We start from the raw sequence: 14,125 nt of genomic DNA on the forward strand, positions 1-14,125 counted from the left end.
GAAAGGAAATAATGAAAAAGTGGAGAACTTACCTATGACTTGAAGGAATAGCAGCAGATAATTCAGCACAACAGTCAAGGCCAAAGTAACTAATTTCATATTTTTTATGGGTTCTCATCAGGAATCTCAATATATACTGAAATATTGAGGTCAGTAGCATTTCTCTTCAAAAGCAGTCTAGTTTTGAAGACTTAGTTTCAAAATAAAATTTAATAAAAGTTAAGCTTTTAAAATTAAAAGAGACTCAAATATATCTTAGAGAGAAATTTCTATGTACTCTAAACCTAATTTAAAATGTCTAAATTTTAAAGTTTTTTTCAAAAGAAATTGGCAGAGCAAACACATAGCTATATTTTCTTCTCATTACTTTAAAATTAAAAAGTACATATTAAAAATGAAATAACGTTTTAAGTATTTTTTATTGATTATGCTATTAGTTTTCCTAATTTTTCTTCCTTTATCCCCCCTACCCTGCTGCCCAACTCCCGGCATCCTCCCCTTTGGTTCATGTCCATGGGTCGTACATATAAGTTCTTTGAGTCCTCTGTTTCCTGTACCATTTTTTATCTCTCCCCATCTATTTTATGCCTACCAATCATGCTTCTTCCTCCCTGTACCTTTTCCCCCCATCCCTCCCTTCCTCCTCCCCACTGAACTCCCTCTGTGTGATGTCCATTTCTCTGATTCTGTTCCTGTTCTGGTTGTTTGCCCAGTTTTTGTTTTCATTGTTATTCTTTTCTTTTAGGTTCATTTGTTGATAGTTGTGAGTTTGTTGTCATTTGATTGCCCATATTTTTTATCTTCTTTTTCTTAGATAAGTCCTTTTAACATTTTATATAATAAGGGCTTGCTGATGATGAACTCCTTTAACTTGACCTTCCCTGGAAAGTACTTTATCTGCCCTTCCATTCTAAATGAAAGCTTTGTTGGATAGAGCCATCTTGGATGTAGATACGTGCCTTTTATGAATTCAAATACTTCTTTCTACCCCCTTCTTGCCTGCAAGATTTCTTTTGAAAAATCAGCTGGTAGCCTTATGGGAACTCCTTTCTGAGTAACTGTCTCCTTATCTCTTGCTGCTCTTAGGATTTTCTTTGTCTTTAATCTTGGGTAACTTAGTGATGATGTGCCTTGGTGTGTTTCTCTTTGGGTCCAACTTCTTTGGGACTCTCTGGGCTTCCTGGACTTCCTGGAAGTCTATTTCCTCCATCAGATTGGGGAAGTTTTCCTTCATTATTTGTTCAAATAAGTTTTCAATTTCTTGCTGCTGTTCTTCTCCTTCTGACACCCCTATGATTTGGATATTGGAATGTCTCAGGTTGTCCCAGAGAATCCTCAGCCTCTCTTCATTTTTTTTAGATTCTTGTTTCTTTGTTCTGATCCAGTTGGATATTTATTTCTTCCTTTTGTCCCAAATCATTGCTTTGAATCCTGGCTTCCTTCTTGTCACTGTTGGTTCCCTGAATATTTTGCTTTATTTCATTTTGGGTGTCTTTCATTTGTTCTTTCATTTTTTGACAAAGCTCAATCAGTTCTGTGAGCATTTTGATTACCAGGGCTTTAAATTCTCCATCATATAGGCTGGCAATCTCTTCATTGCTTAGTTCTCTTTCTGAGGTTTTGCTGTGTTCTTTCATTTGGGCCATATTTCTTTGTCTGGGCACAGCTGATAGGTTGTAAGGGGCGGGGCCTTAGGTATAGCAACTCTCCTTGCAGTGCTGCCTGTGTGGGAGGGGTCTGAGAGGGAACAGAGCAGGTCGCCTGCTGGTCTCTACTGTAAATTTCTAACAGGCTCTCGTGTCAGACTGGAAGTATCTCTCACTGGGGCAACCCCAGCCTTAGCCCACAGTCACTTCTGAGTCTCAGTTTTCCCCTTAGGTCAACACCTCCCACTCAGCTCTGCTGAGCTGGGCAATCAGCCGACCCCCCAGCTGCACCTCCCAGGTTTTTCTGAGCCACCTGCCCCACCGGGGCCACCTTACCCATCTGGTTGTTATGTTTGATCTTTAATTCCTTTGTTGTTGGAGTTCCATGCAGTTTGATTTTCTGGCAATTTTGGTTGTTTATTGATTTTAAATTGGTTGTTATCCTCCTTTTGTTTGTGCGAGAAAGTGAAGGGTTTCTACCTCCACCTCCATCTTGGCTGGATCTCCCAAAATGAAGTAACTTTTCATTTTATTTTTAAAAATCTTGAGTCTAGGAAAAGAATATTAGAGTTGCATATAAACATTTAAAGTCTTACCATTAAAATTTTAAATGGTGAAAGTAGTCATTTCTACATCGTTTAATGGTTACTTATCAACCCCCAAATTATCTTTTATTCAACTTAATGAGATTTAAAAAATAGCAATATCTCTATACCAGAAGGTGGTTTTTCCTGCTTTCAAATACTTTTTAAAATTCTATGTTTCTGACAAGCTTTTAGAATACACAGCAATTGAATACAAAACATTTCATTGAATAAAATATACTAAATGCTGTGATAGCAAGACATCCTTTTGTAGGGAGAAAAACTTGAGGTGTAAATAAATCTTGTCACTATGTAGAGAGCAAGTAAATCCTTTTGGTCCTTTCTTTTTCTTTTTCTTTCTCTCCCCCACCTCCTCCCTTCCTTTGTTCCTTCCCTTCTTCTTTCTTCCTTCCCTTGTTTTCTTTTGTCCTTCCTGCCTTTCAAAAACCACTTTCCCTAAAGTAATTGTTTCTTGAAACCGGAATTGAGGAGCTAAGGTGGGCAGGAAGGAGAGGGAAAGTACGAACAGAAAACAGAAAATTGCTGCAAACAGACCATTTGCGAAGTCCGCAGCGGTACTCCAGGGTGGCAGAAAGGACTTGAAGTTATTGAAAGTGGAGCAGGAGCCAGGTTTACCCTGCGGTGTGAGGGTGGGGAGATGTTCACCACCTGACTCCGTTTCCCTCCCCCACCCCCACACCCTGCTTCCCGAGGGCTCCCGCTCCCTGCAGGAAGGGCTTCTGTCCATTCCTTCACTGGGTGGGGGGGTGGGGGGGCAGGGGGCACAAGGGGTCTTCCAGGCCTGGGAGCAAGCAGGGAAGTCTGAGCTCTCTGTGACCCTTTAAAAGACCATTTTAAGATTGTGCTTGTATGTGGGTAGGGCTTGTCTAACTCACACGCCAATTTTTAAGATGAAGATTATTTTTTTATGTTTCCATTCTTAGTGACACCAAAAAAATTGGAGGGCATTCTTTAAGAAAACTGAGACTATTAGAAATTTCACTTCTCTGGGTTCTGACCCATTTGGTCATGACCGGACTTTTCTGTCACTGCTGTTTGGAGTCCCTCTGAAAGCAGGTATTACAGCATTATGAAGACTGAATTAACGGGGTAGTATGTTGGAACCTCCAGCGGGAGATACAAACACAAAACAAATTAGTTGCACCTGTTATCTGGAAGGCATCCCTTCAAACAGAGGAATTTGCCATGTAGTTAAATTTCTACCCACGGATGAGGAGGTAAAATAACCAGTTTTAATTTCAAATCATTTCGGCTAAAGTGTTTCATCTTGGTGCCTAAGGAAGGTCATCACTGCAATGTGAACGGCGGTACGCCAGTCAGTGCCTGTTTTTTCGCTTTTACGTTTGTGGCTGGGATTGGATTAAAGCATGAAATCGTTAACAAGGGTGTGCACTGACCCACATGGGCACTTGGCAGTGGGGCAGGAGGCTATTTAGTGCAGGTGGCTCCCCAACATCCACCGTGGCAAGTTCTGACACTTCTCACAGTGTCCAATACGGTAAGTGACCACGTGCTGCTCATCAATGGCCAAACAGACCCAGTGTTTTATTTGATAAGGATGAATCAAAACTTCAAGAAAGTTGGCTGCTAGGTATTTGATGTTCTACGATTATTTGGCTTTTCAAAAAGTCTAAACTTAATTTCAAGTAATATATCTTAACAATATTTCCTGCTCTTAAAGTCACTTGATTTCCTCAAAGCTCACATTCAAATCGAAGGAGAACTTCCATCAGGATTTGCCTTTGTTGCCCTGGCTGGTGTGGCTCAGTGGACTGAGCACTGGCCAGCGAACCAAAGGGTCGTGGATTCAATTCCCAGTCAGACCACATGCCTGGGTTGCAAGCCAGGTCCCCAGTAGGGGACACAAGAAAGGCAACCACACATTGCTGTTTCTCTCCCTTTCTTCCTACTCCCATCTCCTCTGTCTAAAATGAAATAAATAAAATCTTTAAAAAGAAAGAGATTTGCCTTTGATCATATCAGCACAATTTATAATAGCCAAGTGCTAGAAACAACCTAAGTACCTATCAGTAAATGAATGGATTAAAAAACTATGGTACATTTACATGATGGAATACTACACAGCAGAAAGAAAGGAGCTCCTACCCTTTGCAAAAAAAGCATGGATGGAGCTGGGTGGAACTGGAGTTATGCTAAGCGAAATAAGCCAGGCAGTGAAAGACAAATACCATATGATCTCACCTTTAAGTGGAACCTAATCAATGAAACAAGCAAAACATAACCAGACACATTGAAATTAAGAACAAACACAGTAACCAGAGGGGAGGTGGGAGGGGATAATGCAGGGGAAGAGGGAAATGGTTTTCAGGAACAACTATAAAAGACATGGACAAAACCAAGGGGGGCAGGATCATGGGAGGGAGCAGGGGATGACTGGGGTGGGGGTGGGGGAAATGCAGACAACTGTACTTGAACAATTAAAAAAAACTACAAAAGAAAAACAAAACAAAACAACAAAAATATTTGCCTTTGGGGCTATTTCACCTCATCACTTACCACTGTCATCCCTTCGAACTTCCTTATAGTTTTCCTCCTCCTGGGCTGCTTGGTTATTTCTCTCTAAACATTGCCTAGGCTCTCAGACCTTGTGTGATAGCCCCTGAATGCACAGTGTCCTGATTTTTACAGCCTACAAACATCTAAACTTCCCTGAAATCTTTCTTAACTTCCCCCTCTCATGAAATCTTGCCTCTTTTTAGGGCTTTGGGTATTCAAGCCACATTACCTTAACCAAACCTTCTAAAGTGCTCAGCAGAGGGTCGATGTGTCTGAGTGTCCCCCTTCCAGGTAACATTCCTGTGTTTTAACAAAGGTCACCTGGAGCCGTAACACAAACTCAAATACAGAGGGGACACCCCTCTCCCCATGTCATGGCACAAAGACATGCCATTGGTCTCAACAAGAACCAGCAGGGACAGCCATGTAGCTGGATCTCTCATCCATCCTCGCCCCTGGAAAACTGCCTGCAACACCTGCCTTTTCTGATGCATGGTTGTGAAGTTCTGGGGCAAGGGCCCAGCCAAAGCATTCCTAGCAATAAAAGGCAGACTATTCATTTTCCTCTCCTGCCATGAACCACAGTCAAGTCGTCGGAAGCCAATTTCGAATCAGAGGCAGATAATGCTTTCTGGATCCTGCTGGTATTTTTCTCCCCAGCATGTGCTCCATGAAGATAGTCCAGTGAGTAATTATCTGACTGCACAAAACCATTAGGCCAGGTTCCAGGGAGGTACCACAGCTGCGCTGGAGAGCAGATAATAGAGAAAGAACAGCGCTCGGGGCTTTGCCATCACCCACCTCCGCCACGAAAAGTGCAGGGCGGAGAAGACAGGACCCCGAGTGCAGCGGCCCCAGCTTCCCAGGGTTGGCCATGTGATGCCAGGAATGTGGGAGCCAGCAAGCAAAGCTGCCTGAGAAAAGAGCCACGTAACTCTTCTAGCTCGGGTATCTCCTAAAACACAAGACTGGGATAGGTCTGTCTCTCAGCCTCTCCTCGTAGGGTGGGGATGCAACCAAGACAGTCCAGTCACATTGGAGCCTCTAAAGGCGGGGTGCAGGATGGGCTTGACGATTCAGAGGCGTACACTCCGACGTGCTAGTGTGCCTTGTATATTGTGCACAAACCGTGGGTGCGCATTATACACAGCAAAAATGCAGTGCTTTCTCTGGAAGCGATCGTAGTGGGTTAAACCAAATCGACTCCTTCGGACCCGTGCGGTTGTTTGCTAGCACGGGCTGGAAGTTGACGAATGTGCTGCGGCCTGTGTTGCCGCCTCCTCGGATCAAACAGCGGCCTTCTGCCTGATTCACGGTTTTCTTCTCATTAGGCTTTGCAGCCACCACCAAACGGAGATTTCCCAGCCTGCCTCTGGCTTCTCTTTGCCTGTGTCTTATAGGCTAGTTTTTTGTGTGGGTTTTTTTTTTTTTTTTGCTTTTTCTCTCTAATTTTTAAGAGCTTTCTTAAAGATAGGACTTTTCAGGCTGCAATAGAATGAAAGGAAAATATTAGCAAATAAAATCCCACTGAGAAGAGTAAGTGAATTGCCTCAAGGGTTCGGGCCCCAAAGATCAGATGTCACCCAACAGCGTTTCTGTCTGGGAGTCAGAAGCAGGACGTTCCTGAAAGGGCTTGGTGTTTGCTTCATGATTAGGTCAGAGACAGAAGCCTCCTCCCTGGGAGCCTATTTTTAAAATAGACTGAAGGCTTACCATCCAACTCAACACACAGGGACGGTAAGGTTATGTCTATTTAACATCAACATATAGAGAATAAAAGGGAGATATACCTTCTTTCGCCCAAATGATGAGCTTGTGTGCTATACATTCTCGTGGTGCCTGATCATGCCCTGTCTTAGGATTGATTTGTACTGAAACCTGGAAAAAAGAAAATGTGAGAAGGACCACAGGAAGATAAGGGGAAGATGTTCAGAGAGAAGAGTGAACAAGGGATGAAGGAAACTGAGGAAGATACAATGGTCTTTTGGGGTTAAAAGAAGAGAAATAGCACGAAGGCTAGATGTGTCCGTACAGAGCACAGATGTCCTTAGAACTGCCGAGTGAGGGCTGCCTCCCACGGGCTGTCTGGGTCACAGCATGTCCACACGGGTCCTGACTGAAGTTAAGGAAGATCGAATTTGTACAAATATTTATCCTTAAGATACAGTGTCAACAATTCCTTAATTTGGAAAATTTTGAGGAAACCATCTGTGGGCAGAAAACAATGGCTCAAGGAATTTCCATAACAAACCATTTTCATAGTAGCAAAAATATCATTGAAGCAAATATGGAGGGTTCATCCTTTTTCTCCTACTTCCATTAAGACAGACGGAATGTCTCCCTATTACCCAGAGCAACTGCATGGACCCACGGAACCCCCTGAGAAGAAAGGGATCTTGTGAATGAGAGGCAAGGAAAGATGTTGAAAGCTTTCCTCTGACTTTTTCTTTTTTGGAGAAAAATTAGTGTAATTGCATTTTTGCATTCACCCAGCATGTGGATACTGTTTTCGGAGGGTGTTCCGGCAGAACGCTTTCATTGAGACGCGCGCCCTGCCTAGGGACCAGAAAACTGGGCCCTGGTTCAGAGCTCTGGGGACTGTCAGGAAAGGCAGCTCGCCTCCTGGCCTCAGCTTTCACGTCCATAAAATGTGGAGATTAAATCGGATGTATTCTAAGATCCCTTTTGGAAATCTGTACTTCCTCCTACAGCTCAGAGACAAAGGCTCATAGAAACCATGTCTCTAGTAGAGTCTTACTGATTATGAGAAATTACAAATCCGGCATGACACTGTGGTTTGAATAATGAAGAAGTTTTTGTACTTGGGAACAACCGTGTTGTCTAAGCACATTCTAGTTAGGAATTATAGGGCAAACGGAAGCAGTCGAAACTGTATGTTTTCGTGTGTGTATATCAATATTTATGGGCCTTTCTCCATGGCCAAAGAAGTGTGTGGGCCCGCTTTATCACTATGTAATTTCACTATATAATTTCACCATATAGTGAACCTATCACTAGATAATTTCAAAAGCTGTGAAGTAGAAAGATTAAAGTTCTGCCCCTCAGGGCAGCATAATCATCGTGAAGAAGGGAAACGAAGTGCAGTGAAACCGGCAGGGCTCTGGAATTCGCACCTCAGTGGGCGCGGAGAAGCTGGACTGAACTGTCTTCACGGGCAAGCAGGTGCGTGAGCGTGGAACACGCTGGCCCGGTCCGCCTTCGCCAGGAGCAAGCTGTGTGGTACGAGTCCCTGAGCATCTCTGTGGCTCAGTCTCCTTGTCCGCAGAAGAGGAGACTGGAGCGGCTGCATTCCCAATCACTCTCAGTTACGGAGTCCCAGGCCTCTGTAAGAAGAGATTTCAGTACAGTCAATTATGAATTGAAAATGTAAACAAATTTTACAGATGCATGTTTTAAATCCTTAAGAGAGTAAGCTCCTCAAAGATACTCATTTATATATACATGATTTATAAGTTCATTAAAAGTCATAGAGCCTCATAACTTTGGAGATGAAAGAGACCTCAGCAGTCAGTACTAGCTGTTAGAACACAGCGTCATCATTATTTGTGAGTGTCCCCTTTCCCTGTGAGTTCTTTGAGGGGATAAACAGTCTTCTGTTTTTTCGTATCGTAGTACTTAGACCAGTACAGATCCAGAGTAGGTAGGTACTAAGTAAAAATTCATTAAATAAATTTTGCAGTTACCAAAACCCCCAAAACCCTGAAAAGGCCTGCTGAGTCCCCCAAAGCCACACATGAAGCTAGAAGGGAGCTTCTGCCCCTCATGAGACTCAACCCAGGGAGGGATGGTTCTTGTTTAAGGCCAAATTAGATTATTGAAAAATCATCAGCAATGGCATCTTTTTCATGAAAACAGACCTTCTAAGGACTTTAAAGAAGGCCATAAAACTGAGCATTCAGTAAATGCTCAATAACTATTTATGGATTGATTTAAACCGGAATCAAATCATCTTCTTGAAAGGGATAAAATTATATGCCCATGGTTAGCTGTATTGAGCGGGCCCATAAAGCGGGCGCATAGTGCATAGGAACTACTGAAATGGAAGTGCGTACAAGAGAGAATGAGAGTTAAGCTTACAAAAGTTGAGACAGTTAGTCCAGAGAAGGTAGCGTTAGACCCTGAAAGATACATTTTGCAGACAAAGAAACGGTAAAGGAGATTTCAGGTAGAGACAAGGACATTTACAAAGACACGAGGAAGTAAGGCAAAAATGGCAAAACTTCCACGTGGATGTAGGAAAGGGAAGGCGGGAGACTAACAAGACAGAAATCATGGTTTTGGTGGAGATAGGGTTGCGGGCACAGAGTGAGGAACTGTTATAAATAAACTTACAGTCCATTGGTCTTTGCCTAATGCTCCCCATGGGGCGCACTGATTGGGTAGCTTGCCCACCACCATCTAAAACTAAGGAGACCAGAGCTGTGTACCCGGCCCAAAGCCACTCCATCCTTTGGCTTGATTGTGACCTGGCAGATTTCCTATCTCATACGTTTGCCTTAAGGGGTGTGACTATCTGACCACAGTATCACACACTGGTCATACAAACATGAGGTCAGCTCTGACTTCACGACAAGCCAAAGCCACAAGCAAGTTAATGCTACAGAGCAGCAGAAATGGTACAGGCCTCGCCGAGTCTGTGGACAGGAAAACAAAGCTGTCCTGCTGGGAGAGGCAGAATCGAAGGACCATGGAATCAGAGTGAAAATGAGAGAGAGAGAGACAGAGAGTAGAGAGAATAGAGAGAGAGGGAGAGAGAGAGAGAGAGAGAGAGAGAGGAGCAAATGGAGAGTCACAAGAAGAGTGTGAGGGACCGTTTCTGACAGCAGGGTGTGAGATTAGACGATTAGGCCAAATGTGGTAGAGACATCAGCCAGATGACAACTTCATTGTATCCATTAGATCTGACCATTATAATTGACCTCAGCAGGAATGCAGGCTCAGGGCACATGTGGCCGTGTCTTGACACTATTTTTCGGGGTTCTGAGTGCACAGGGAGTGCCTGTGACACAAACAAATGAAATCCTGGTAGTGGCGACTTCAGCTGCCCAGTGGTGAGGCCGTGGGAAACGGTTGCAAGAAGGAGGGATTCACAGTGTGCTCACATGGGCCATCCCTCTCTAAGTAGCTTACTGCTTTCTGTCCACTCCATTCACCCTAACCTGAGCAGGAATTGAGCTCTGCTGCCTTCTCTTTTATTAATGATCACACCTCACACTGGTAACATGCCATCAACCTGACATATGTACAGCTCAACAAGTCCCCACTTTGTCTAACTGCTGTTCACACAGGGTGGGCAAGAGTAGGTTTACAGTTGTGAGTACACGAAACACAGAGTTTATTCTTAGCTTAGCATTTGTTACTCATTGAATTCTTTTCCATACCAACAACTATAAACCTACTTTTGCCCCACCCTGTATGATGCAGGATCTCAGAAAAATGTCCCTTTTGAAGAGGCAGTGAGTGCGGCGAACTTGGTTTTGCGTTGTGACGTTTCTGCCACTGGGATCCTCGGAGTGCGGCTGTGCTGCAGGGGGCTGCAGCTGCAGCGCTAGCAGAACGAATGCCGAATGTACAGCAAGACTCTTGCCCTCCTTGCTGGCTGAGCACGTGGTGCCTCATCCATGGCAGTCCTTGGTATGTCTTATCTGGGGCTATTGCTTCCCAACAAGAAGCAGGAAGAGCAGGTGTGACCAGTGGTCTCTCAGAGCATCCCTCATCTTTCAGAGGAGTCTCAGCAAAGACATATGCCCAAAGGGTTTTGCAGTTAAGAATAAAAAAGCATCTTCAAGGTCCAAATTAGAAAAGTGGGAAATGGTTACGTAAAATATGGTCTATGCTAGACTATTGCAAAGCCACTAAGATTACATGCATGGTATAGTGTTAGAAGTCAGGACGGCATTACCTTTAAGGTGTGGGGGTGGCTGGCAGGGGGCATTTAAGGGTTTCTGAGAGCTGATACTATTCTATCTCTTCATCTGGGTACTGGTTATGCAGGTGTGTTCACTTTGTAAAAAGGTATTGAGTTGTACTCTTTGGACGTGTGCACTTTTCTGTATGCATATTGTATTTCAATAAGAATTCAACTTAAAAAAACAAAAAGCGGGTCCACAAGCTTTTTGAGCTTGCTGTTCATTGTAATATCACATTCCCATTAGTTCTCCTCAAAGGATCTTGGACCTAAAATATTTCTGGAAAACAGCTCTTGCTTATAAAACAGCAGAAATGTCTACTTATTTTTTACCCGGTTTTGAAGGAGAAATGAGAAAAGAAAAAAACAAGCCATGAGTGATGACCAAAAGAAGGGGAAAAAACCCAACAGTGAAAGAATGTCCTTGGAGAAAGCTCAGAGTTGAGCTTCTTTGTTTGCCTCTGGCTGAGGTACAAAGGGGGTTCACACAGTAGAGCTGCTTTCTCTGGTTAATCCGTTAGCCAAACACCTCAAGTCTGACTGCCCTTTGCTTACCACCAGGGTGCACCAGCGTGCACACTATTCCGAACTTGTAACAGGATCAGCGTTTTTAACCCTTAATGATCGAACTCTAGTCACTTTTTAAAGAATACTGGGTTGAGGAGAGTGGTAGTTGGACCGCTAAGACACTGTTTGTCATGACACAGTGCTGCTACAGCATGCATTTTAAACACAAACAAACTCACATGCAGTTGATAACTAGGGGGTCACATCAGCCAACCACAGAAAACAAATTGGACCAAACACAGTTTTCCCCAGGGTATTCATTGTTTGAAATGATGAAACATAAGCTTTTTCACAGTTACATTTTTTTTTAAAGCTGAAAACTTTCAAATAGTGTTCCTCAGTTCAAGCGAATGGCGGGTGTCGTGGCCTGAAGACCTGCTATACTGTCTTTACGCTGAGCTCCCTGAACAGTTTGTGCGTGCAGGTTAAGAACCTGGGCAGACGTGTCCTTGTGGGAAACCAAGACAATCACAACGACAAAGAACAAGCTTCTGAATTACATTTTTATTTGGGATGTAACCGTTGTTCATTCCAGTGGCTGATGCTAATGACCTACGTCTCCAAGGGGGAAGCCTGCGCCCCAGGGTTGGGGACACCAAGGTGGGGACAGGCTCAGGTTCTCAGGGCAGAGGCCAGTGGGGAGTTCATTCTGCCGGAGTTCTCTTTAGGGTTCTTACTGTTTTCCTTAGCACCCTGGTTAAAACGTCCTGTAGGTGTTTGGGGATTCGCTCGCTCCTAATGCTGTTCTTCCCTATGAGTGCTAGGGTGTTTAGGGTACGATTGTGCAAAATCTTAAGAATGCATAGAGTGGTATAGCAGAAACTTCTGTGGCTAGCTAGGATTTCTCTTGAACAACAATTGTATAAGACTTAGAAAATGCCAGGCATTTCCCTAAACATTTTACACACATGACCTCATTTAATTCTCATAACTTCATGAGGCTGGTTCTCTTACTATCCATTTTTACCAGTGAGGAAACCGAGATCAAGAGAATAAATGGAGAGCAGAAGAATTAGTGTTTAAAGCACATACAGATCTGGATGGTGTGGGTGGAGAAGGTCCTTTTCTTTTTTAAATAAATTCCTTTTTATAATTTTTAAGAGTTAATTTGAGAAAGAGAGAAACAATTTGCTTTCTCACTTATCCATGCATTCATCGGTTGCTTCTTGCATGTGCCCTGACCAGGGATCGAACACGCAACCTTGATGTATTAGCATGATGCCCTAACCAACTGAGGTACCCAGCCAGGGCTGAGGTCCTGTCCTTTAAGTTATACAATGGGAGGGCTATCTTAAAAGGTGAGTTTGCTGGGAAATAAGATTCTGTTAGACTGAGGCTACCATGTAGAAGGTAGCAGACAACCTTACTAGATGAAAACTTGTTTTTAAGTTTTGCCACATGCTTAACTTCATGATCAATTTCCCTTTTTAATTCAGTGAGGTACTTATTAGTCTTTTCAAGCTTTTAATCAAGTTGTCAATAGATACTCTTTATAAAGAAATGCTGTGTGTGGTGGATCACCATCTTTGCACTGGTTTGTGTCACTAAAACTCATGATCCTGGTCACCTGAAGTTAATTAATTTCAATCTCCCATCCTTCCTCCCTCCCTCCCTCCCTCCCTCCCTCCCTCCCTCCCTCCCTCCCTCCCTCCCTCCCTTCCTTCCTTCCTTCCTTCCTTCTCCAGATTGGATGGGCTCCTGAGATAAGTTATGCATAAAATCAGGCCAGGCATACTATATGGACACTTTTTGCATAAATCTTTTGTATACAAGCTTCTAAAAGGCTCACTTGCATACTTCTTTACATATGACATTTCTACAGATACAGAAATTCTTTCAGAAACTGACTTAATGGGAGTAAGTGAAATTTTAGTGGTAAACAGGCATTGTGTGAGCTGCCTGAGGCACCGGCTTCAGGCACCAGCAGAATGTAATAGGTGGCGTTACCCTCAGCTGCCTTTCTGTACATCTGGAGATTAGTAAACACTAGTCTTGTTTTCATAATGTGCTCATAATGCAACAAGTACTACAGGATCTTGCTGCATTACCTGCTAATTATATTCTGGGCCTCAGAAGAAAGAAAATGTCATTGCTGAATTAACCTTTTATTTAAAATTTCACAGTGAAGGAACAACGTATAAAAATGAAGAAAATAATACTGTAAATTTATAAGGGCAGAAAATGTGACATTGCCTTATATAATTCTCCTTTTCATTTCATTGGAAGACACAGGCTTTTCTGATTTGTTTTTCAAAGTTTCACTTTGGTGCCAAGTATCTGAAGTTAGTGATAGTTCTTTTGAAAAAAAAATTTGGATTTTAAAGCATTCAAATAGATGCACTTCAATGATTACTGAAGTATGGGCTAAGGACGATGCTGATCAGAATTAGTTAAAGGGCTTGTTAAAAACAGGTGAATTCTCAGACCCCAGGTCTATTTACTGAATTAGAGTGTTTGGATGTCGGGGTCCAGACCCCTCCATTTTTAACAAGGCCCCTGTATCGGTTAAAGACACCAAGGCTTTGTGTGTGTAAAGTTTAGGTTTTGATCACTGATTTAGAACGTTCAGAGCATTTACAATAGGTGTGGTGGTTGTAGTCAGGCAAACCAGCCACCGGCTGATCGATTACTACAGCTCTCAGGGTTTTCTCTACCAGATTGGCTAGGCCTTGTTTCTTCTACCTAATGGACTCCGAGCATCAAATCATCTACTTCGTCAGTCAAAAACTGAGCACCAACTCAAGGAACCAAAATCCAATTACGTAACTGATCTCAGAAATAATGCTTAACTGAAAGATGACATTTAAAACACCCTGTATGCAAAGTTTGTCAAAATAGTCAAAGTGGTTTGTGAATGCAGA

At 43.0% G+C, this 14,125-nt stretch overlaps 1 protein-coding gene across 1 annotated transcript in view; it reads right to left on the minus strand.

Annotated features, from left to right (window-relative positions):
• Nucleotides 1-7,996: 7,996 nt before the first annotated feature.
• Nucleotides 7,997-14,125, minus strand: part of PLCXD3 (phosphatidylinositol specific phospholipase C X domain containing 3) — a 185,855-nt gene continuing 179,726 nt past the window's right edge. The window contains exon 4 of the mRNA XM_045848404.1: nt 7,997-8,112. The gene's annotated coding sequence lies outside the window, so the exon portion shown is untranslated. The remainder of the gene's footprint in view (nt 8,113-14,125) is intronic.

The sequence above is a fragment of the Phyllostomus hastatus genome, unplaced genomic scaffold, assembly GCF_019186645.2.
Source record: "Phyllostomus hastatus isolate PE091 unplaced genomic scaffold, TTU_PhHast_1.1 phas_contig_58, whole genome shotgun sequence".
Classification (NCBI taxonomy): domain Eukaryota; kingdom Metazoa; phylum Chordata; class Mammalia; order Chiroptera; family Phyllostomidae; genus Phyllostomus; species Phyllostomus hastatus.